The following is a 27,288-nucleotide window of genomic DNA, read 5'->3' on the forward strand; positions in this document are numbered from 1 at the left end:
CCCTAAACCTAACCCTAACCCTAGTCCTAACCCTAACCATAACCCTAGCCCTAGCCCTAGCTCTACCTTTCCATTACACTAACCTGAACACTAACCCTAATGCTAACCCTCAGCCTAACCCTAACATTCCCTAACCCTAACCTATCCATTACCCTAAACATCACCCTAACCCTAAACCTAACCTAATACTAAACCTAGACATAACAATAACCCTAAAACTATCCCTAGTTGTAAACCTAGTTCTTACATTAGCTGTTGACCTAAAGCTAACACAAAATCTTGCCCTAATGCTAGATTTAACTCTAAACCTAGCCCTAACTCTAACCCTATTCCTTACCCTATCCCTTACGCTAGCCCTAACCCTAGAGCTAACCCTATCCCTTACCCTAAGCCAAACTCTAACCCTAAAGCTACCCTAGTCCTAAACCTAATCCTTAGCCTAACTCAAACCCTAACTGTATTACTAGTCCTAACACTAGCCCTCAATATAGCTCTATCCCTATACCAAACTCTAACACTAACCCTGATGCTTATTCTGACCCTAACACTAACTGTAGGTTTAGACCTGACCCTATCCCTAAACCGACCCCTAACATTGATGCTACCTATAATCCTATACCTATACATAACCCTAATACTAGAACTAGATCTACACCTAATCCTTCATCTAGCGATAACTATAGCTCTAGCCTTAGACAAAAACCTAGCCCTAACACTAACAAAAACCCTTAACCTAACCCAAACACTAACCCTACCCCTAGACCTAACCCTAGTCCTAATGCTGGACCTAACAATAAATCTAATCCTAACCCAAACACTGACCCTTACACTAACACAAACTCTAGCTTGAAAACTTTTCCTAACCAAAAACCTAAACCTAAACTAGACCTAGCCATATCACTAACGCTAAAACTAGCCATAACCTTAACCAAACCCTACCTCTAACTCTATCCATTACCCTAACCATAACCATAACCCTAACCCTAATGCTAACCCTAGCCCTAGCCCTAACCCTGACTCTAACCCTAAACCTCATCCTAGTACAAATCCTAGCTCAATCCCTAACCTAACCCTAACAGAAACCCTTGGCCTAAACCTAACCCTAACCTTAACCCTAGCCCTAATCCTAACTTTAACCCTAGCTCTAACTGTACCCATTACCCTAACCCTAACCCTAATCCTGATGATAACTCTAGCCCTAAACTTAAATCTACCCTAACTCTAACCTTATACATAGCCATAAACCTAAACTTTGACATAGACCTAACCCTAGCTCAAACCCTAATCATTACCCTAAACCTAACCCTACACCTATTGCTAACACTAACCTTAAGCCGCAACCTAATCATAACCTTAACCCTAATCTGTCATCAAATCCTATCCAGTACCCTAAACCTAATGATAACCTTAACCCTAATCCTAACACTAACCTTAACCCTAATCGTAACTGTAACTTTGACATAACCCTAAACCTAACATTCGCCCTAGTGCTAACCCTAGCTCAAACCCTAAACCACACCCTAAACCTAAATCTAAAGCTATCCCTAGGCCAAACCCTAACCCTAAACCTAACTCTAGTCCTAATACTAACCATAAACCTAGTTCTAACCCTATCCATTACCCTAAACATAGCCCTTACCCTAATGCTCATCCTAGGTCTAAACCTAATTCTTCCACTAACTCTAACCCTATCAATTAAACTACACCTACTCTGAACACTAAACCTAACAATATAATTACCATATCCCTAATCCTAATGCTAATTTGAGCCCTAACACTAAACCCTAACCTAAAACAAACCCGGAACCTGAATCTAACCTAATAATAACCCTAGCTCTAAACCTGACCCTTACCCTAAACCTAACCCTTACCCTAAGACCTAACCATAAATCTAACCCTCAGTCTATCCCTAACTATAACCCTAGACCTGACTCTAGCCCTAGTCCTAGCCCCAATTCTTACCATAATCCTAAAACAAACCCTAGCCCTTATCCTAGCCCTAAACCTAGCCTTATTACTAACCCAAAACATAATCCTAAGCCCTAACCATAATTCTAACCTTTGACCTAGCCCTAAAACTAGCTATAAACCCATACCTTCCCCTAAACCTAACCCTATCCCTAAGCCTAAAACTAGGCCTAACCTAACACAAACCCTAGACCTAATCCTAGCCCTAATTTAGCCCTAAACCTAACCTAACCCTAGCCCTAGGGCTAACTCTAACTCTCCCTAGTCCTATTCCTAGTTCTAACCTCAACCTTTACCATAACCCTAAAACTTGCCCTAACCTTAGCCCTAACCCAAGCTCTAGCCCTAATCCTACATCTAACCCTAACTCTAAATGTAACCCTAAACCTAAGCCTAAATCTCTCACTAACACAAGGTGTAACAATAACACTAATCCTAAAACTAAACCTAACCTAGTCCAAGCCCTACAACAAACAGAACCATAGCCCTAACTGTAACCTTTATCCTAAACCAAACCATAAGCCTATACATAGCCCTAAACCTAGCTCTAATTCAAGTTCTATCCTTAATCCTAAAACTAACCATGACCCTGACTCTGACCCTATTCTAACCCTAGCTCTAAACATCACCCAAACCTACACCAAACCCTAACACTAGACCTAGCCCTAACCCTAACCCTAAAAATAGCCCTAATCATAACCCTAGTTTTTACATTAGCTATAGCCCTAACCCTAATGCTAACCTAATCCAAAACCTATTATAATTAGAGCCCTAAAACTAGGTTAACACTAACAATAACCGAAACCCTAGACCTAAGCGTTACCTTAAATCTAACGCTAACCCTAAGCCTTGCAATAACCCAAAACCTAATCCTGACCCTAGCCCTAATCCTAACCATAACTCTAGATCTAACCCTAGCTCTAATCCTATCCATTTTCCTTACTCTAATCCTAACCCTAATACTAACTCTAGGATAACCCTAACCATATGCCTAACCCTAAACCTATCCATTACACTAAAACTAACCTGAATCGTAAACCTAACCATATCCATAAACCTAATCCTAACCCTAACCCTAACACTAATTTGAGCTCTAACCTTAAATATTAACCTAATCCAACCTGGAACTTTGTTCCTTACACTAATAATGCCCCTAGCTCTAAAGTTTACCCTAATCCTTAATCTAAACCTTACACTATACCTAGCCATAATCCTAACCCTAAAATTATCTCTAACCATAATCCTAGACCTGACATTAGCCCTGGCACTAATGAAGCCCTAACCCTAACACAAACCCTAGCCCTAATCTTAGCCCAAACATAGCCTTAATCCTAACCCTAACCTAACACTAGCCCTAACCCTAATTTTAATCCTCACCCTAGTTCTAAACCTAGCTATAACATCATGTCTAACCATAACCATAACCCTAACCCTAGCACTAAACCTAGGCTTAGCCTTAATACTAACCCTAGCTCTAATCCTAGCCCTAATAAAGCCCCAATCCTAACCCTACCAAACCCTAACCCGAAGACTAACTCTAATTCTCTCCCTAGTTCCATCCCTAGTTGTAACCCTCTCCCTTATGATAACCCAAACCCTAGCCCTAACCCTAGCTGTAACCTAGATTTAAGCCTAACTCTAAATTGAGCCCTAACCATAAGCCTAAACCATACCCTAACACAAGATGTAAACCTAATGCTAATTTGAAAAAAAGCTTTTACCCTAGACCTAGCTCCAAAGCAAAATCGCGCAATAGCACTGATCCTAACCCTTAACCTAAACCAAACCCTAACCCTACACCTAGCCCTAAGCCTAGCCCTAATTCAAGTCCTAACTCTAACCTTAGAACTAATAGTAACCCTGACTTTGGTCCTAAAACTGACCCTAGCTCTACATATCAGCCTATCCCTAAACCTAATCCTAACACTAGACCTTGCCCTAAACCTAACCCTAAAACTAGCCCTAATCATAATGACAGTTCTTAAATTAGCCATAGCCCTAAACCTAACACAAAACCTAGTCCTAATCCAAGGCCTAACCCTAGCTTTAACCCTAACCCTAACCCTGGCCCTAACTCTAACCTTATCTCTAGTCCTAACCCTAGCTCTAACTCCATCCCTTACCCTAAGCGAAACCCTCACCCTATTGCTACCCTAGTCCTAACCCTAATTCTATGCCTACCCCAAACCCTAACTCTATTACTAGTCCTAACCCTAACCCTCATTCTAGCTCTAAAATTAACCCAAACCCTAACCCTAACCCTGACCCTTATTCTGACTCTAACATTAAACCTAGGTTTAACCTTACCCTAACCCTTATTTGAAACCTAACACTAGCCCTACCGGTAACCCTATACTTAAACCTAACACTAACTTTAGCCCTAGACCTAAACCTAATCCTAAATATAGCCATAACCCTAGCCCTAGCCGTAACAATAACCCTTAACCTAACCCAAACACTAACCCTACCCCTATATCTAACCCTAATTCTCATTCTGGACCTAACCCTAAACCTAATCCTAACCTGAACTTTGACACTTACCCTAACAAAAACCCTAGCTCAAAACCTTATCCTAACCCAAAAAATAACCCTAACACTAGATGAACCCTAAATCTAGCCATAACCATAACTTTAGCTCTTAAATTATTAATACTCCTAACACTAGCCCTAAACCTCACACAAAACCTAGCCCTAATTGTAGCCCTAAACCTAACCATAAGCATAACTCTAACCCTATACCTAGTCCTAACCCTAACCCTGACCCACGTCCTAGCCCTATCCCTAGCTCAAAACCTTAACCTTATCCTAAACATTACCCTAAACCAAACCCCAAACCTCACCCTGACCCTATCCCTAATCCTAACCATAACCATAGCCAAAACCCTAGCTGTAACTCTATCAATTACCCTAACCATAACCCTAATCCTAAATGCTAACCCTATCCCTAATCCTAACACTAACCATACCCTAGCCCAGACTGTAACCCTAACCCTTGCCCTAGCCCTAATACTAGCTCAATCCCTAACCCTTAAACATAACCTAACCCCAAAACTAACCGAAGGCCTAACCCTAACCCTAACCCCAGCCCTAATCGTAAACTTAACACTAGCCCTAACCCTAGCTCGAACCCTACCCATTACCTAACCCTAAACTTAACCCTAATGATAACACCAGACCTGAAGTTAAACCTACCCTAACCCTAAACATAAACCTAATCCTAGAACTAACAGTGAACCTAACCCTAATCCTAATCCTAAACTAGCTCAAACACTAACCCTAAACCTAAATGTAACCCTAATGCTAACCTAAACCTAACCCTAACTCTAACTTGATATCTAAACCTATTACCCTAACTCTAATGATAACCGTAGTCCTAACATTAACACTAACCTTAGCACTAACCATGACCATAACCCTAGACCAAACCCTAAATTAACCTTAGCCCTAGCACTAATCCTAGCTCAAACCCTAAACCATACCCCAAACCCAATACTAACTCTAGCCCTCACCCTAACCCTGAGCCTAACCCTAACCCTAGCCCTAATCCTAACCCAACCCCAGCCCTAAACCTAGGTCTAACACTATAAATTACCCTAAAAATAACCATAACACTAATGCCAACCCTAGGCCTAACCCAAAACCTATCAGAAACCAAAACCATATCCATTACCCTAAACCTAACCTGAAACCTAAACCTAACCCTATCCATTACCTTTACCCTAATTCTAACCTTAATGCTAATGAAGTCCTAAACTTAAACCTTAACCTAACACAAACCCAAAGCCTGACCCTGACCGTAATAATACCCCTAGCTCTAAACCTGACTCCTTCCCTAAATGTAACACTTAAATTTGACTTAGCCATAAACCTAACCCTAAGACTATCCCTAACTGTAAACCTAGACCTGATATTATCTCTAACCCTAATTCTTGCCCTAAACCTAACCCAAAACCTAGCCCTAATCCTAGTGTTAAACCCAGCCTTAATCTCAACCCAAACCTTAACCCTAGCCCTAACCCTAAAGCTAATTGTAAAACTAGCCCTAACCCTAACCATAGCACTAAAACAAAACCGAGCAACAGGCCTAACACTAAACCTTAACTTAAACCAAACACTAGGACTACACCTAGAACTAACCCTAGCCCTAATTCAAGTCCTAATCTTAACCTTAAAAATAACCCTGACCCTGACTCATACCCTGACACTCACCCTAGCTCTAAACAGCACCCTAAATTTAAACTAAACCATAACAGTAACCCTAGCCCTAATTTGAGTACTAACCCTAACTCTAAAACTAACCCTAATTGTAACCCTAGTTCTTATATTAGTCATTGCCCTAACCCTAGCCTTAAACCTCAGAAAAAAACTAGCTCTAATCTGAGTCCTAAACCTAGCTTTAATCCTAATCCTAATCCTAACCCTAGCCCTAAACCTATGTCTAACCCTATCCCTTACCCTAAGCAAAACCATAACCCTAGTGGTAACCCTAGACTTATCCCTAATCCTTAGGCTAACCAAATAATAACCCTATTAATAGTCCTAACCCAAGATCTAATTCTAGCTTTAACTCTATCCAAAACCCCAACCCTAACCCTGATCCTTATTCTGACCATAACACAAAACTGTGTCTAAACCTGACCCTAACGCTAAACCAAGTCCTAACACTAGCCCTACTGGTAAACTTATACCTAAACCAAACCCTACTATTAGCCCTACACCTAAACCTAATTCTAATTCTAGCCTTAACTCTAGCTCTAGACCTAAAGAAAAACCTAACCATTACCCTAACAATCACCCTTAACCTAACCCCACCCCTAAACCAAAACCTAGTCCTAATTCTGGCTTTAACTCGAACTTTAACTGTAACCTGAACACAGACCCTGCCTTTAACACTAAACGTACCTCTAAAACTGACCCTAATCAAAACCTAAACCTAATTCTAGATACATCCATAACTTTAACATTAAAACAAGCCCTAATCATAACTCTGGCTCTTACATTACCCATAGCCCTAACCCTAGGCCTAAATCTAACAATAAACTTAGAGCTAGTCCGCGGCCTAAACCTAGCCCTAATCATAACACTAATGCTAACCCTAGTCCTAACCTAATCCTAGCCCTAACATAAACCTAGTCCTCACCTTAGTCCTAACTCTAGCTCAAAGCTTAAACCTTACCCTAAACATAAACCTAGACTTATCACAAACTCCAACCCTAACCCTAGCCCTAATCCTAAACTCAACCCTAGCCCTAAACCTAGCTCTAAACCTACCCATTACCCTAACCCTAAACTTATTGATAATCCTAGCCCGAACCCTAAATCTAAGCCTAACCCTAACTGGAAAACTGACCCTAGACATAATCCTAAATTTAACACTCAGCATAGCCCTAACCCTAACTCAAACCCTAAACCTCACCATAAACCTAAACATAACCATAGCCCTAATCCTAACCTTAAACCAAAATCTAACCCTAACCCTAAACCTATATCTAACCCTATACATTACCCTAACCCTAAACCTAAACTTAATGATAACTCTAGCCCTATCACTAACCCTAACACTAACTCTACCATAATCCTATCCCTAGACCTATCCCTAAAACTAAACCTCTCCCTAGCTATAACCCTAGCTCAAAACCTAACCCTTACACTAACCATAACCCTAAACCTAACCCTAACCATAACTCAAGACCTATTCCTAACTTTTACCCTAGTTCTAACCTAAGCTGTAATCTGACCCACTATCATAAACATAATCCTTACCCTAATGCTAACCGTAAGTCTAACCCTAACCCTATTGCTAATGCTAACCCTATCAATTACCCTAAACCTAACCTGAACCCTAAGCCAAAGTCTATCATTACCCTAACTCTAACCCTAATGCTAATTCAAGCCCTAAATCTAAATCCTAACTTAAACCAAACCTCAACCTTGACCCTAACCTTAAAAATTCCCCTAGCTCTAAACCTGACCCTTACCATAAGCCTAATCCTTACACTAGATGTAGACCTAAACTTAACCCTAAAATTATCTTTAACCATAATCCTAGACCTGATATTAGCCCTAGCCCTAATCCTAGCACTATATCTAAAAAACAAACAAACAAACAAACAAACAAAAAACACTAGCCCTCATCCTAGCCTTCAACCTAGCCTTAATCATAACCCTAACTATACACCTAGCCCTAACCCTACTCTAACCCTAACGCTTCCTCTAAACTTAGCTATAACGCCATCCCTTATCCTAAACATAACCGTAACCATAACCCTATCACTAGGCCTAAACTGAACACTAACCCTAGCCCTAATCCTGGCCTTAATTTAACTCTTATCCAAAGCCTAATTCTAATCCTAGTCCTAAAACAAACTCTAACTCTCACACTAGCCCTATTCCTAGTTCTAACCCTATCCCTTACTGTAACTCTAAACCTAGCCCTAACCCTAGCCCTAACCCTTGCCCTATCCTTAGTCCTTGTATAAGCCTAGATCTAAGCCTAACTCTAAATATAACCCTAACCATAAGCCTAAGCCTAAGACTAACAGTAGACCTAACCCTAATACTCATCATAAAACTAGTGCTAACCCTAACCCTGGGACTAAAACAAAATCGAGCAATAGACCTAACCCTAAACCTTAACTTAAAACAAACCCTAAATTACACCTAGAACTAATCCTAGCCCTAACTTGAGTCCTAACCCTAACACTAAAACTAACCCTGACCCTGACTTATACCCTAACACTCACCCTAGATCTAAAACACCACTCTTACCTTAAACCAAATTCTAACAATAAACCTAGCCCTAATTTGAGTCATAACCCTAAAACTAACCCTGTCCCTGACTCCTATTCTAACAATAACCCTAGCTCTAAATTTATCCTAACCTTAAACCTAACCATAAACACTAATCTTAAACACTAACCCTAAATCTAACTCTAATTATAATCCTGATTCTTACAGTATTTGTTGCCCTAGCCCTAATGCTAACACAAAAACTAGCCATAATCTGAGCCCTAAACCTAGCTTTAACACTAACCCTAATCCTAACACTATATCTAACTCTATCCCTAAACCTAACAAAACCCTAACCCTAATGGTAATCCTAGACCTATCCCTAATCCTTAGGCTAATCAAAACCCTAACCCTATTCAAAGTCCTAAACCTAGCCCTCATTTTAGCTCTAATCTATCCCAAACCCTAACCCTAACCTTGACCCTTATTCTGACCATAACACTAACCATAGGTCTAAACCTGACTCTAATCCTGGACAAAACCTTAACACTAGCCCTACCAGTAACCTTATACTAAACCTGACTCTACCACTAGCCCTAGACCTAAACCTAATCCTAAATCTAGCCTTAACTCTAGCCCTAGACATAAACAAAAGCCTAGCCCTAGCCCTAACAATAACCCTTAATCTACCACAAAGACTAATTCTACCCCTAGACATAAACCTAGTTCTAATTTTGTCTTTAATCTTAACCCTAACACTAACCTGAACAAAGACCCTTCACTTAACACTAAGCTATCTCTAAACCTGACCCTAACCAAAAACCTAAGCCTATCACTAGACCTAGCCATAACCTAACCCTACAACTAGCCCTAATTATAATCCTAGCTGTTACATTACCCATAGCCCTAACCCTACACTGTAACCTAACACAAAACCTAGAGTGAATTTTAGGCCTAAATCTAGCCCTAAGCATAACCCTAACTTTAACCCTAGCCCTGATTTTAACCAGAACTATAGCCTTAGTTCTAAACGTTACTCAATGCCTAACCCTTACCCTAAATATAAACTTAGACTTATCCCTAACTCTAACCTTAACCCTACACCTAACCATAAACTTAACCCTATCCCTAAACCTAGCTCTGAACATACCCATTACCCTAACCCTTACCCTAACCCTAACTGGAAAACTAACCCTATACCTAACACTAAACCTAACAGTTTTCATAGCCCTAACCCTAGCTCAAACACTAACCTGTACCAGAAACCTAAAACTAACCATGCCTTAACCTTAACCCTAAAACTAAATCTACCCTAAACCTAATCCTAAACTTACATCTAACCATATCCATTACCCTAACCCTATCCTAACCCTAATAATAAACCTAGACTTAACAGTGAACCTAACCCTCAACTTAGCCCTAGCCCTAACTCTAGCTCAAACTCTAACCCTTACACTAAACAAAACCTAGCCAAAACCCAAACCTAACCCTAGCCCTAAGACAACTCTAACTCTCACACTGCCCCATTCCTAGCTCTAACCAAATCTCTGACCATAACCTAACCCTAGCCCTAACCCTTGCCCTATGCTTAGTCCTAGCCTAACCCTAGATCTAAGCTTAACTCTAAATGTAATGCTAACCATAAGCCTAAGCCTAAAACTAACACTAGACCTAACCCTAATGCTAATCATTAAACTAGTGCTAACCCTAACCCTGGGATAAAACAAAACTGAACAATAGACTAATCCTAAACCTTAACTTAAATCAAACCTGCAATTATACCTAGAACTAATTCTAGCCCTATTTCGAGTCCTAACCCTAACCTTAAAACTAACCCTGACCCTGACTTATACCCTAACATTCACCCTAACTCTAGAAAACCAATCTAACCTTAAACCAAACTCTACCAGTAAACCTAGCCCCAATTTGAGTCCTAAACCTAACTCTAAAACTAACCCTGTCCCTGACTCCTATCCTAACAATAACCCTAGGTCTAAACTCATCCTAACCTTAAACCTAACCCTAACACTAGAACTACCCCTAACACTAACCCTAAAGCTAACCTTAATTGTAACCCTGATTCTTACATTACTCATTGCCCTATTCCTAGCCCTAACACTAACAAAAAATCTAGCCCTAATCAGAGACCTATATCTAGCTTTAACTATAACCTTAACCCTAACCCTACCCCTAACACTAGCTCTAACTCTATCCCTAAACCTAAACAAAACCCTAATCCCTAACTCTAACTCTAACCCCATCCCTAACCCTAAACTTAACCCTATCCCCAAACCTAGCACTGAACATACACATTACCCTAACCCTAACCCTAACCCTATTGATAACCCTAGCCATAACCCTAACCCTAACCATAAGCCTAACCAGAAAACTAACCCTAGACCTAACCCTAAACCTAACACTTGCCATAGCCCTAACCCTAGCTCAAACCCTAACCTGTACCAGAAATCTAAACATAACCATGCCTTAACCTTAACCCTAAAACTAAATCTAACCCTAAACCTAAACCTAAACTTACATCTAACCATAGTCATTACCCTAACCCTTATCCTAACCCTAATGATAAATGTAGCCCTAACCCAACCCTAACTCTAAACCTACCATAATCCTAACCCTAGACCTAATAGTGAACCTAACCGATAACTTAGCCCTTGACCTAACTCTAGCTCAAAACCCCAATCCTTACCATAAACAAACCCTAGCACAAACCCTAACCCTAAACCTAATGGTAACCATAGCCCAAATCATAGCTCTAACTCTATCCATTACCCTAACTATAACCCTAAACCTAATGCTAACCCTAGCTGTAACCCTAAATCTACGTCTGTCCCTAGCTCTGATTCTAACCTGAACCCTCAACCTAGCCCTAATACTTAATAAATCCATGAGACTTACCCTTAACCTAATGGTAAGAAAACCCTAAGCCTAACACTAACCCTAACCCTAGCCCTAACCCTAATACTAACCCTAACCCTTGACCTAACCCTAAACCTAACCCTAGACTTAGCACTAACCCTAGCTTAAACCTACACTTATTCTAAACTTAACCCTAACCCTAACCCTAGCCTTAACCATAACCCTAACCCTCACTCCAGCCCGAATCCTAAACATAATCCTAGCCATAACCATAGCTCTAAATCAATCCATCACTCTAACAATAACCATAAAGCTAATGCTAACCCTGGGCGTAACTCTAACCCTATCCATTAACCTAAACCTAACATCAACCCTAAACCTAACCTGAAGCATAAACCTAACCCTATCCCTTACACTAATCCTAACTCTAACCCTAATGTCAATATGAGCACGAACCCTAAACCTCAACCTAATCCAAACCCCAAACCTGACCTGACCATTATAATACTCCTAGGTCTAAACCTGAACCTTACACTAAACCTAACTCTGAATATAGACCTAACCATAAACCTTACCCTAAAACTATCTCTAACCACAACCCTAGACCTAATATTAGCACTAGACCTAATTCTTGCCATAACCCTAACACAAATGCTAGCCCTCATTATAGCCCTAAACCTAGCCTTGTTCCCAATCTGAACCCTAACTCTAGCCCTAACCCTAATTTTATCTCTTGCCCTATATCTGAACCTAGATATGACCCCATCCCTTCCCCTAAATGTAAACCTAACTCTAACCCTAGATTTAACCCTTACACTAATCCTAGACCTGATTCTAGCCCTAATTTAGCCCTAACCCTAACCCTAACACTAGCACTAAGACTAACTCTGTCGCCCTAGCCCTATTCCTAGTTCTAACCCTATCACTTACCATAACACTAACACTTGCACTAACCTTAGCCCTAACCCTAGCCCTACCACTAACCCTAGATCTAACCATAACTCTAAATATAACCCCAACTCTAAGCCTAAACCTCACACTAAATCTAGCCCTAACACTAATGCTAATCCTAAAACTAGCACTAAACTAGTCCTACTCTAAAACAAACAAACAAACAAACAAACAAACAAACAAACAAAAAACACCACCACCAACAACAACAAAACACCAAGCCATAGCCCTAACTCTAACCCTTAACCTAAACCAAAATCTAACCCACAACTAGCCCTAACTCTAGCCCTAATTTCAGTAGTACCCTAACCCTAAAACCAACCTTGACCCTGACTCTGACCCTAACACTAACTCTAGCTCTCAGATCACCGTGAAATTATACCTAACCCTAAAACTACACCTACCCCTAACCCTAAACCTAAAAGTACCCTAATCATAACCCTAGTACTTACATTAGCTGCAGCCCTAATCCTAGCCCTAGCCTAACCCAAAACCTAGCACAGTTCTTACATTAGCCATACCCCTGTGCTAACAGAAAAGCTAGCTCTAATCTGAGACCTAAACCTAGCTTTAAACCTAACCCTAACCTTAACCTAGACTTATACTTAACCCTAACACTAGCCAATACCCTAGCTCTAACTCTATCCCTTACCCTAAGCCAAACCCTCATCCTAATGCTACCCTAGTGCTAGCCCTAATCCTTAGCCTACCCCAAACCATAACTCTATTACTAGTCCTAACCCTAGCCCTCATTCTAGCTCTAACCCTAACCCAAATCCTAACCCTAACCTTGACCATTATTCTGACCCTAACTCTAACCCTAGGATTAAACCTGACCCTAACCCTAAACTGAACCTTAACACTAGCCCTTTGGGTAACCCTATACCTAAACCTAACCCTAACACTTGACCTAGACAAAAACCTAATCCTAAGTCTAGCCAAAATCTAGCACTAGCCCTAAACAAAAACCTAGATATGCCATCACAATAACCCTTAACCTAACCCAAACACTACCTCTAGCTCTAGACCTAAACCTAGTCCTAATTCTAGCCATAACCCTAACCCAAACACTGTCCCTTCCTGTAATACAAAATCCTAGCTCTAAACTTTATGCTAACCCAAAATATAGCCATAACCCTAACACTAGACCTAGCCATAACCCTAACTCTAGGTCTTACATTACATATAGCCCCAACGTTAGCCCTAAACCTCACACAAAAAAGTGTAACCCTAAACCTAATCCTAGACCTAACCCTAAACCTAACCCTTACCTTAATCATAACCCTAGCTTAGAACACTAACCCTTACCCAAATATAACTCTAGAAGTAACCCTAACCCTAACCCTAGTCCTAATCCTAACCATAACCAAGGCCAAACCCTAGTTCTAACTCTATCCATTACCCTAAACATTACCCTAACCCTAATGCTAAACCTACCTCTAAACTTAACCCTAACCCTAAACCTAGACGTCACACTAACCCTAAATATTGCCCTAGCCCTAACCATAGCTCAAACCCTAACACTTACCCTAAACCTAACCCTAACACTAACCCTAGGCTTAACCCTAACCCTAACCTTAACCCTAGCCCTAACACTAACACTAACCCTAGCCCTAAACCTATCCATTACCCTAAACATAAGCCTAACAAAATGCTAACCCTAGGCCTAACTCTAAACTCATCTCTAATACTAACCCTATTCATTTCCCAAAACTAACCTGAACACTAAACTTAACCCTATTAATTACTGTAACCCAATCCCTAACACTAATGCTAATTCGAGCCCTAAACCTAAACCATAACCTAAACCACACCCTAAACAAGACATTGACATTAATAATACACCTGGGTTTAACCGGACCCTTTCCTGAAACCTAAACCTTACAATACACCTAGATATAAACCTAACCTTAACACTATCCCTAAACTTAACCCTAGAACTGACATTAGCCATAGACCTAATTCTTGCCCTAAAACTAACACAAACCCGAGCCCTCATTCTAGCCCTAAACCTAGCCTTAATCATAACCCTAACCCTAACCCTAGTTCAATCTTTAATTTCAACCCTCGCTCTAATTCAGAACCTAGTTTAAAACCACATCCCTTTTCCTAACCCTAACCCTAAACCTAACAAAAACATTAACCCTAACCCTAACACTAACCCTGGGCCTAACCCTAACACTAACACTAGCTCTAATCCTAGATCTAATTTAGTGCTAACCGTAACCATAACTGTAACCCTACCCCTAAGACTAACCCTAACTCTTGCCCTAGACCTATTTCTAGTACTAACTCTATCTGTTACTATAACCCTAACACTAGCCCTAACCTAATCCCTAAACCTAACCCAAGCCCTAACTCTAGGTCTAAATATATCTCTAAATATAACCCTAACCCTAAGCCTAAACCTCTCACCACACCACTACTAGCCCTAACACTATGGCTAATCCTAAAACTAGCCCTAAACCTAGCCCTAGTTCTAAAACAAAACTGAGCCATAGCCCTAACCCTAACCCTAACCCTAACTTTAATGTAACCCTAGACCTTGCATTAGCCCTAGCCCTATTCTTACCCTAACCCTAACACAAAACCTAACCCTACAACTACCCTTAACCCTAGCCCTAATTTGAGGGTTATTCCTAAACCTAAAACTAACACTGACCCTGACTCTGACCCTAATACTAATCTGATTTCAAAGCATCACCGTAATACTAAACCGAACCATAACACTAGACCTAGCCCTAACCCTAATCCTAAAACTAGCCCTAATCATAACCCTAGTTCTTATGTTAGCCCTACCCTAGCCCTAACCTAATTTTGAACTTAGCTCTAACTCTAACCCTAACACTAGCTTTAATCCTAACCCTAACTCTAGATCTAATCCTTACACTAGCCTTAATCCTAACCATAAACCTAGCCCGAACTCTAGCTCTAATCCTATCCATTACCTTATCCTTAACACCAAACCTAATACTAATCCTATGATAACCCTAACTCTATCCATAACCCTAACCCTATCCATTACCCTAAACCTAACCTGAAATCTAAACCTAACCATATCCATTATTCTAACACTAAACATAATCCTAATGCTAATTTGAGACCTAACCCTAAACATGACCCAGATGCTAATAATACCCCTATCTCTATAAGTGATCCTAACCCTCAACCTAACCCTTACACTATACATAGCCATAAACCTAACCCTGAAACTATCCCTAATCATAACCCCAGACCTGACATTAGCCCTACCCCTAATGCTAGCACTTATGCCAAAAAAACCCCATAGCCTGAATCCTGGCCCTAAACTTAGCCTTAAACCTAACCCTAACCTTAATACTAGGCCTAAACTTAAAGTGAACCCTCGCCCAAGCCCTTAACCTAGCTATAATATCATACCGTACCCTAACCCTAATTCTAACCCTAGCCCTAAACCAAGGCCTAACCCTAATACTAACCCTAGCTCTAATCCTAGACCTAATTTAGACCTAACCCTAAACCTAATCATATCCATAGCCGTAAGACTAACTCTAACTCTCGCCCTAGCCTTATCCCTAGTTCTAACATTATACCTTACCATAATCCAAAGCCTAGTCCTAACCCTAGCTCCAAACTTAGCCCTAGCCCTAAACCTAGATATAACCCTAACTCTAAATCTAACCATAACCATAAACCTATACCTCACCTTAACACTAACCCTAACCCTAATGCTAATTTGAAAACTTGCCCTAACCCTAGCCATAGCATTCAATCAAAACTCAGCTACAGCTCTAAACCTAACCCTTAACCTAAACCAAATCCTAACTCTATGCCTAGCCCTTACCCTAGCCCTAATTTGAGTCTTAAACCTAACCGTGCAACTAATAATGACCTGGTCTCTGATCCTAATACTAACCTTAACTCTAAACATTACCCTGATCCTAAACGTAACATGAACACTAAACCTAGTCTTAATCCTAATCCTAACACTAGCCCTAATTGTAATGCTAGGTCTCACATTAGCAATAGCCCTAACACTAATACAAAACCTAGCCTTAATCTCAATGATAAACCTAACTTTAACCCTAACCTAACCCTAATTCTAGCCCTAACCCTAACCCAAGCTCTAAACCAATCCCTTATCCTAAGCCAAACCCTCACCCTAATGCTATCCTAGTCCTAACCCTAATCCTTAGCCTACCCCAAACCATAACTCTATTACTAGTCCTAACCCTAGGCCTCATTCCTCCTCTATCCCTAACCCAAACCGTAAGCCTATCCCTGAACCTTATCTGACCATAACACTAACCCTAGGTCTAAGTCTGACCCTAACCCTAAACCAAACACTAACACTAGCCCTATCGGTAAACCTATACCTAAACCTAACTGTAACATTAACACTAGAGCTAAACTTAATCCAAAGTATAGCCATAACTTTAGCCCTAGACCAAAACAAAAACCTAGCTCTAGCACTAACAATAACCATTAGTCTAATGCAATGACTAACAATACCCCTAGACATAAGCCTAGTAAAATTGTGACCCTAACCCTAAATCCAATGCTAACATGAACACTGACAATTACCCTAACACAAACCCTAGCTCGAAACCTTATCCTAACCCAAAACATACCCATAACACTAGACCAATCCATAACCCTATCCTTAAAACTAGCCATAACCATAACCCTAGTTCTTACATTACCCATAGTCCTAACATTAGCCATAAACCTCCCCCAAACCTAGCCCTTAATGTATCACTAAAACTAGCTGTAAGCCGAATCCTAACCCTAGTTCTAGCCCTAACCCTCACATTTGCCTAGCCCTAACCTTACCTCAAACTCTAACTCAAACCCTAAATATAACCCTAACCTTAACCCTTGCCGTAATCCTAACTGTAACCACAGCACAAATACTACCTCAAATTATATCCATTACTTTAAATATAACCCTAACACTAATGCTAACCCTAGACCTAACTCTAACTCCAATTCTAACCATAGCCCTGACTCTAACCCTAAACCTCGCACTAGCACTAACCATAAACATGTAATCTAAACCTAACCCTAACACTAACCCTAGGCCTAACCCTAACCCTAGTCCTAATCCTAACCTTAACCCAATCCGTAACACTAGCACTAACTCTATCCATTACCCTCCACATAAGCCTATCACAAATGCTAACCCTAGGTCTAAACCTAACACTATACCTAAAACTTACCCTATACTTTACTCTATACCTAACCTGAACTCTAAACCTAATCCTATTCATTACTCTAACCTTAACCCTAACGCTAATTTGATAGCTCTAAACCTAAATTTAACCTACAGTAAACCATAACCTGGACTTTGACCCTAATAATATACCCAGCTCTAAACCTTACCCTTATCCTAAATCCAACCCTTACAATAGACCTAGCCATAAACCTAACCCTAACCATAATCCTAGACCTGACATTAGTCCTAGCCCTAATTCTAGCCCTGACCCTAACACAAAACCTAGCCCTCATCCTAGCCCTAAACCTAGCCTTAATCCTAATCCAAAACCTCACCCTGGCTCTATCCCTAATTTTAACCCTCAACCTAGCCCTGAACCTAACTATAACCCCATCACATCCCCTAAAACTAACTCTAACCCTAATAATTACACAAATCCTAACCCTAGCCTTAACCATAGGCCTAACACTAACACTAACCCTAGAGCTAATCCTAGCCCTAATTTAGCCCTAACCCTAACCCTAACCCTAGTCCTAAGACTAACTCATTCTCACCCTAGTCCTATTTCTATTTCTAACCCTATCCGTTACCTTAGCCCTAACCTTAGCCCTCATCATAGCTATAGCCCTAACCCTAGATCTAACCATAACTCCAAATCTAAACCTAAACTTAAGCCTAAACCTCACCCTACCACTAGCCCTAATGCCATTGCTAATCCTAAAACTAGCCCTAACCCTAGGCCTAAAACTAACCATAGCTCTAAATATCACCCTCACCCTAAAGCTAATGCTAGCACTAGACCAGCCCAAATCCCATCCCTAAAACTAACCCTAATTGTAAACCTAGTTCTTACATTGGCCTTACCCTGAACTCTAGCCTTAACCCTAATACAAAAATAACCTAATCCAAGCCCTAACACTAGATTGAACCCTAACCCTAACCCTAACCCTGGTCCTAAACCTAACCCTAATTCTATTGCTAAACATATCCCTTACCCTAAGCCAAACCCTATCCATACTGCTAACCCTAGTCCTAATTCTAATCCTTAGCCTAACCCAAACCATAACCCTATTACTAGTACTAACCCTAGCACTCATTTTAGCTCTAATTCTAACCCAAAACCTAACCTAACCTTCACCCTTATTCTGACACTAACACTAATTATAGCTCTAAACCTGAACCTAACCCTAAACTGAACCCTGAAACAAGCCTTATAGTAAGCTTATACTTAAACCTAACACTAACACTGGCCCTAAACCTAAACCAAATAATAAATCCTAAATCTAGTGATAACTCTAGCCCTAGACCTATACAAAAACTTAAGTCCTAGCCCTAACAATAAACTTTAACCTAAAACAAACACTAATCCTACTCCTAAATCTAATCTTGTCCTAATTCTGGCTTTCACCCAAGCCCTAACTCTAACTTGAACACTGATCCTGCCTTTAACAGTAAACCTATCTCTAAACCTGAGCCTAAACAACATATAAGCCTAACACTAGACCTAGCCATAACTCTAACCCTAAAACTAGTCCTAATCATAACCCTAGCTCTTATATTACCAATAGCCTTAACCCTAGTCCTAAACGTAACAAAAACCTAGATCTTATTCTAGGCTTAAACCTAGGCTTAAGTGTAACCCTAACACAACTGTAGCCCTAACCCTACCCTAACCCCCACCTTGGTCCTAACCCTGACTCAAAACCTAACCCTTATCCTAAATATAAACCTACACCTATCCCTAAATCTAACCCTAAACCTAGCCCTAATCCTAACTTTAACTCTAGCACTAAACCTACCTCTAAAGATACCCATTACCCTAACCATAACCCTAAATCTATTAATAACCCTAGGCCTATCCTTAACCCTAAACCTAACCAGAAAACAAATTCTAGACCTAACCCTAAACCTCACCCTCACCACAGACCTAAACCTAGCTTAAACCCTAACTCTTACCATAAACCTAACCATAACCATAGCCCTAAACCTCAATCTAACTCTAATCATAAACCTAAACCTACATCTAATTGTATCCATTACCCTAACCCTAACACTACCCCTAATGATGTCCATAGCCCTAAACCTAACCATAACCCTAACCATACTGTAATGTTATCCCTAGACCTAACCCTAAACGTAACCCTCACCATAGTCCTAAAGCGAGCTCAAAACACAACCCTTACACTAAACATAACCATAAACCTAACCCTAGATCTAACCCGAACCCTAAACCTAACTCAAGACCTATTTCTAACCATAACCCTAGCCCTAACCTTAGCTCTAACCCTATCCATTATCCTAAACATAACACTTACCTAATGCTAACTCTAGACCTAACCCTAACCCTATCGCTCACCCTAACCTTATCAATTAACCTAAACCTAAACTGAACCCTAAACAAAAACCTATCATTACCCTAACCCTGACCCTAAAGCTAATTAGATCCCTAACCCTAAACACTAACCTCAAACAAACTTTAACCCTGAACCTTACCCTAATAATTTTTCTAGCTCTAAACCTGACCCTTACCCTAAACCTAACCCATACACTAGACCTAGCCATAAAACATTCTAAATCTATCCCCAATCATAACCCTAGACCTGACATTAGCACTATCCCTAATCCTAGCTCTAACCCTAACACAAACCCAGCCCTTATCCTAACCCTAAACCTAGCCTTAACCTAACCCTAACCCTAACCTTAGGCCTAACCCTAACACTAACCCTAGCCCTAATCTTAGTCCTAACCCTAGCCCTAATCTTAGCCCTAATTTATGCCTATCCCTAACCTTACCCCTAACCCTAGCTGTAAGACTAGCTCTAACTCTCACCCTTGCACCATCCCTTGTTCTAACCCTATCCCTTACTGGAACAATAATCCTCGCCCTAACCCTAGCCCTATCCTTAGCTCTAGCCCTAACCAGGATCTAACTCTAACTCCCAATCTAACTTTAACCCTAAGCCTAAACCTAAACCTAACACTTGCCCTAATCTTAATACTAATTCTAAAACTAGCCATAATCCTTGCCCTAGCCCTAAAACAAAACCCTGTCATAGCCCTAAACCTAACACTTAAAATAACCAAACCCTAAGCCTAACCCTAAACTTAGCCCTAATTCAGGTTTTAAGCTGAACCAAAAACTAACCCTGACACTGAATCTGACCATAACACTAACCCTAACTCTAAACATCACCCTAAACCTAAAGCTAAACCCAACAGTAGACCTAGCCCCAACCCTAAACCTAAATTTAGCCCTAAATATAACCCTGGAACTTACATTAGCTGTAACCCTAATCCTAGCACTAACTTAACCCAAAACTTAGCCCTAATTCAAGCCCTAACCCAAGCTTTAACCCTAACACTAACCCTTACCTTAGCCCTAATCATAACCATAACTCTAGCCCTAACCCTATCTATTGCCAAAACTATAACCCTAACACTAATGCTTACCCTAGGCTTAAACCTAACCCTATCCCTAATTCTAACCCTATTCATTACCCTAAACCAAACCTAAACCCTAAACCTCAACCTATTATTACCCTAACCCTAACCTTAATGCTAATTCAAGCCCTAAATTTAAATCATAACCTATACCAAACCATAACCAAGGCCCTGACCCTAATAATACCCCTAGCTCTAAACCTGACCTAAAACTAAACATAACCCTTACACTACCTGTATCCATAAACCTAGCCCTAAAACTATCTTTAACTATAACCCTAGACCTGATATTAGTCCTAGTCCTAATTCTAGCCCTACCCTAAAACGAACCCTAGCCCTCATCCTAGCCCTAAACCCAGACTTAATCATAACTCTAACCCTAAACATAGGCCTAACCCTAATTCTAACCCTCCCCCTACCACTAAACCTAGCTATAATGCCAATCCTTACCCTAAACTTAACCCTAACCCTAAACCTAATGCTAGGCCTAAGCTGAACAATAACATGAGCCCTAATTCTAGCCCTAATTTAACCATATCCCTAACCCTAACCCTAGCCCTAAGACTAACTCTAACTTTTACACTAGCCCTACCCCTAGTTCTAACCCTATCCCTTACTATAACCCTAACTCTAGCTCTAACCCTAACCATAAACCTTACCCTGTCTTTATTTCTAGCCATAACCATAGATTTATCCCTAACTGTAAATCTAACACTAACCCTAAGCCTAAGCCTAACATAAACACTAGCCCTAACCCTAACGCAACTCGCAAAACTAGCCCTAACCCTGACCCTAGCAGTAAATCAAAACCAAGCAATAGCCCTGATACTAAACCTTAACTTAAACCAAATCCTAATACTACACCTAGACCTACACGTAGCCCTAATCCGAGTCCTAACCTTAACCTTAATACTAACCCTGAATCTGACTCATATCCTAACACTCACCCTAGCTCTAAACACCAACCTAACCTTAAACCAAACACTTACAGTAACCCTAGCCATAATTTGAGTCCTAACCCTAACCTTAAAACTAACCCTGACCCTGACTACTAACCTAACACTAACACTAGCTCTAAATATCACCCTAACTTTAAACCTAATCCTAAAACTAAAGGTCTAATCTCTAACCATAACCCTAAAACTGACCCTAATTGTAACCCCAGTTCTTACATTAGCTGTTACTCTAACCCTAGCCCTAATCCTAACACAAAAACTAGCCCTAATCTGAGCTCTAAACCTAGCTTTAACCCTAACCTAGCCCTAACCCTAGCTCCAACTCTATCCCTTACCCTAAGCCAAACCCTAACACTAATTCTAATTCTAACCCTAATCTTTAACCTAACACAAAAATCCTATTACTAGTCCTAACTCTAGCCCTCATTCTAGCTCTAACCATAACCCAAACCCTAACCCTAACTCTGACCTTATTCTGACCCTAACACTAATCGTAGGTCTAAACCTGAACCTAACCCTAAACCAAATTCTAACACTAGCCCTACCGGTAACCTTATACCTAAACCTAACCCTAACACTAGCCCTAGACCTAAACTTAATCCTAAATCTATCCATATCTCTAGCCCAAGACCTAAAGAAAAACCTAGCCCTAGTCCTAAAAAATAACCCTTAGCCTAAGCCAAACACTAACTCTTCCCATAGACCTAACCCTAGTCCTAATTCTGGCTTTAATTCTAACCATTATCTTAATCTCAACACTGACCCTGGCACTAACACTAACCATAGCTCTAAACATCACCCTAACCCTGAAACTATACCTAGCCCTACCATTAACCCTATAACTAGCCCAAATCATAACAAGTTTTTAATTTAGCCATATCCCTAACCTATTGAAAAACCTAGTCCTAATCCAAGCCGTACACTCTCTTTAACCCTAAAGCTAACCCTAATGCTAACCATAGCCCTAACCCTAAGCCCAAGCCTAACATTAGACCCAATCCTAAGCATAACCCTAGCCCTAACCCTAGCTCTAACCCTATTCATTACCCTAAGGATAACCCTAAACTTTATGCTAACCCTAGGCCAAACCCTAGTCCTATGCCCATCTCTAACCCTATATATTACCCTACATCTAACTTGAACCCTACACCTAAAACTATCATTAACCTATCACTAAACCTAATGCTAATTTGAGCCCTAACTATAAACCATAACCTAACCTAAACCCTAACCCTGACCCTAATAATACCCCTAGCTCTAAACCTGACCCTAACCATAAACCTAACAATTAATAGACCTAGATATAAACCTAACCCTAAAACTATCCATAAAGCTAACCCTAGACCTGACATTATCCCTAGCTCTAATCCTAGTCCTAACCCTAACACAAACCTTAACCCACATTCTAGCCATAATCCTCGCCTTCATCATAACACTAACCCTAACCCTAACCCTAATTCTAACCCTCACCCTATTCCTAAAACTAGGTATAATCTCATCCCTTACCGTAAACTTAACCCAAATACAAACCCTATCACTAAACCTAGCCCTAACCCTAGGCCTAATACTAACATTAACACTTGCCCTAATCCCAGACCTAACTTAGCCCTATCCCTAACACTAAACATAACCCTAGCCCTAAGACTAACTATAAATCTTGCCTTAGACCTATAGGGTAGTTATAAACTTTTACCTTACCATCACCCTAAAACTAGACCTAATCTTAGCCCTAACCCTAGCCCTAGCCCTAAAACGACCAAGTCATAGCCCTAAACCTAACCCTTAACTAAACCAAACCCTAACCTTATACCTAGCCCTAACCTTATCCCTAATCCTATCCCTAATTCTAATCCTAACCTTAACCTGAAAATTAACCCTGACCCTGACTCTGACCCTAACACTAAACCTAGCTCTAAAATCATTGTAACTGTAAATCTAACCCTAACACTAGACCTAGCCTTAACCCTAACCTTATAACTAGTGCTAATCATAACCTTAATTCATACATTATCCAGAGTCTTAACCCTAGGCATAACCTAACTCGAAACCTAGTCATAATCAGAGTCCTTATCCTAGCTTTAACCCTTAACTTAAACCTAACACTAACCCAAATAAAAGCCTTAATTCTATACATAACCCTAGCCCTAAACTTAGACCTATCTCTATCTGAGACCCTAATGATGACCCTAACCCTTATACTAACCCTAGGCCTAACCCTAACCCTATCCATCACACTAAACCACAACTAAACCCTATACCTAACCCTTTCATTACCCTAACCCTAAATCTAATGCTAATTTGAGCCCTAAATTTAAACCCTAACCTAACTGAAACCCTAATCTTGATTCTTACCCTAATAATAACCCTAGCTCTAAAACTGACCCATACCCTAAACCTAACCCTTACACTGGACCAAGCCATAAACCTAATACTAAATGTTTCCCTAATCGTAACCCTAGACCTGACATTAGCCCTATCCCTAATACTATTTCTAAACCTAATACAAACACTAGCCCTCATCCTAGCCCTAAACCCTAGCCTTAATCATAACCATAACCCTAACCCTGGCCCTAAACCTAATACTAATCCTCGCCAAGCCCTCAATCTTGCTATAGCCCATTCCTTTAAATTAAACGTAATCTTAACTATAACTCTAAACCTAAGCCTAAACCTAACACTAACCCTAGCCCTAATTTAGCTCTATCCCTAACCATAACCCTAAACCTAGTGATAAAACAAACTCTAACTCCCACTCTAGCCCTTTCACTAGTTCTAACCCTATTCCTTACCATAACCCTAACCCTAGCCCTAACCATTGTCCTAATGCTTACCCTATCCTTAGCCCTAGCACTAACCTTAATCAACACCTATCTCTAAATCTAACCACAACCTGAAGCCTAAGCCTAACCCAAACACTATCCATAAGCCTAACACTAATCCTAAAACTAGCCCTAACCCTAGCCCTAGCCTAAAACAAAACTGAGCCATAGCTCTAACACTAATACTTAAACTAAACGAAACTCTAATCATACACCTACTTCTAAATCGAGACATAATTCGAGTTTTAAGCCGAACCCTAAAACTAACTCTGACCCTGAATCAGATTCTAACATTAAATCTAGCTCTAAACATCTCCCTGACCTTAAACTTAACCCTCAACATAGCCCTAACCTTAACCCTAAAATTAGCCCTAAATGTAACTCTAGTACTTACATTAGCCATAACCCTAACCCTAGCACTAACTTAACCCAAACCTAGCCATAATCTGAGCCCTATCCCGAGCTTTAAACCTAACTCAAGCCCTAACCATAACCTTAGCCCTAATCATAACCATAACCCTAGCCCTAACTCTAGTCTAACCCTAGTCTAACCCTATCCATTATCATAAACATAACCCTAACCCTAGTGCTAACCCTAGGCCTAAACCTAATGCTATCTCTAATCCTATTTCTATCCATAACCCTAAACCTAACCTAGTCCTTAATACTAACCCTATAATTACTCTAAGCCTAACCCTAATGCTAATTTGATCCCTAACTTTAGACCTTAACCTATCCCAAACCTTAACCGAGACCTTGTCGATAATAATACCCCTAGCCTTAAACCTGACCCTAACACTAAACCTAACCCTTACACTAGATGTAGTCATAATTCTAAACATAAAATTATCTTTAAACATAATTCTAGACCAGAAATTAGCCATACCCCAAATCCTAGCCCTAACCCTAAAACAAACATTAGCCCTCATCCTAGCACTAAACCTTGCCTTAATCGTAGCCCTAACCATAACTAAAGCCCTAACCCTAATTCTAAATATCACCCTACCTCTAAACCTAGCTATAACATCATCACTTAACCTAAACTTAATACTAACTCAAACCCTACTCTATATTTAAGCTGAACACTAACCATAGCCCTAATCCTAGCCCTAATTTATCCATTTCCCTAACCCAAGCCCTAAGACTAACTCTAACTCACACTAGCCCTATCCCTAGTTCTAACCCTATTACATACCATAATCTAACCCTAGCCCTAACCTTTGCCCTATCCTCAGTCTTAAACCTAAACCTAGATCTAACCCTAAATCTAAATCTAACCCTAACCCTAAGCTTAAGCCAAACACTAACACTAGCCCAAACCCTAATGCTAATAATAAAATTAGCACTAACCCTAATGCTAGCAGTAAAATAAAACCAAGCAATAGCACTAACCCTAAACCTTAACTTAAACCAGCCTAACACTACATCTAGAACCAGCCCAAGCCCTAATTCGATTCCTAAACCCAACCTTAAAAATAACCCTGACACTGACTCATATCCAAACACTCACCCTAGCTCTAAACACCATCCTAAACTTAAACAGAAACCTACCAGTAACTCTATACCTAATTCGAGTCCTAACCCTAACTCTGACCCTCATTCATATCCTAACACTAACCCTAGCTCTCAATATCACTCTAACCTTAAACCTAACCCTAACACTAGACCTACCCTTAATCCCAACCCTAAAACTAAACCAATGGTAACCTTAGTTCTTACATTAGCCATTGTCCTAACCCTAGCCCTAACCCTACAACAAAAACTTGCCCTAATTCAAGTTCTAAACCTAGCATTATTCCTAACCCTAGCTCTATCCCTATCCCTTACCCTAAGCAAAACTCTAACCCTAATTGTAACCCTCGAACTATTCCTATTACGCTAACCAAAATCCGAACCCTTTTAAGAGTCCTAACTCTAGCCCTCATTCTAGCTCTAATCTTATTCCAAACCCTAATGCTAACCCTGACCCTTATTCTGACACAAACAATAACCCTAAGTGTAAACCTAAACCTAAGCATAGAGCAAACCCTAAGACTGGCCCTACCGGTAACCTTATAATTAAACCAAACTGTAACCTTAGCTCTAAGACTAACTCTAACTCTCACACTAGCCATATCCCTAGTTCTAACCCTATTCCTTACTATAACACAAAACCTAGCCCTAAACCTAGCACTAATATTTGCCCTATCCTTAGTCCTTGCCCTAACCCTAGATCTAACCCTAATTCTAAATGTAACCCTAACACTAAGCCTAAGCCTAACACTAAAACTAGCCCTAACTCTAATGTTAATCATAAAACTAGCCCTAACCCTAACCCTAGCAGTAAAACAAAACTGAGCAATGACATTAACCCTAA

Source organism: Callospermophilus lateralis, chromosome 3, assembly GCF_048772815.1.
Source record: "Callospermophilus lateralis isolate mCalLat2 chromosome 3, mCalLat2.hap1, whole genome shotgun sequence".
NCBI classification, from domain to species: domain Eukaryota; kingdom Metazoa; phylum Chordata; class Mammalia; order Rodentia; family Sciuridae; genus Callospermophilus; species Callospermophilus lateralis.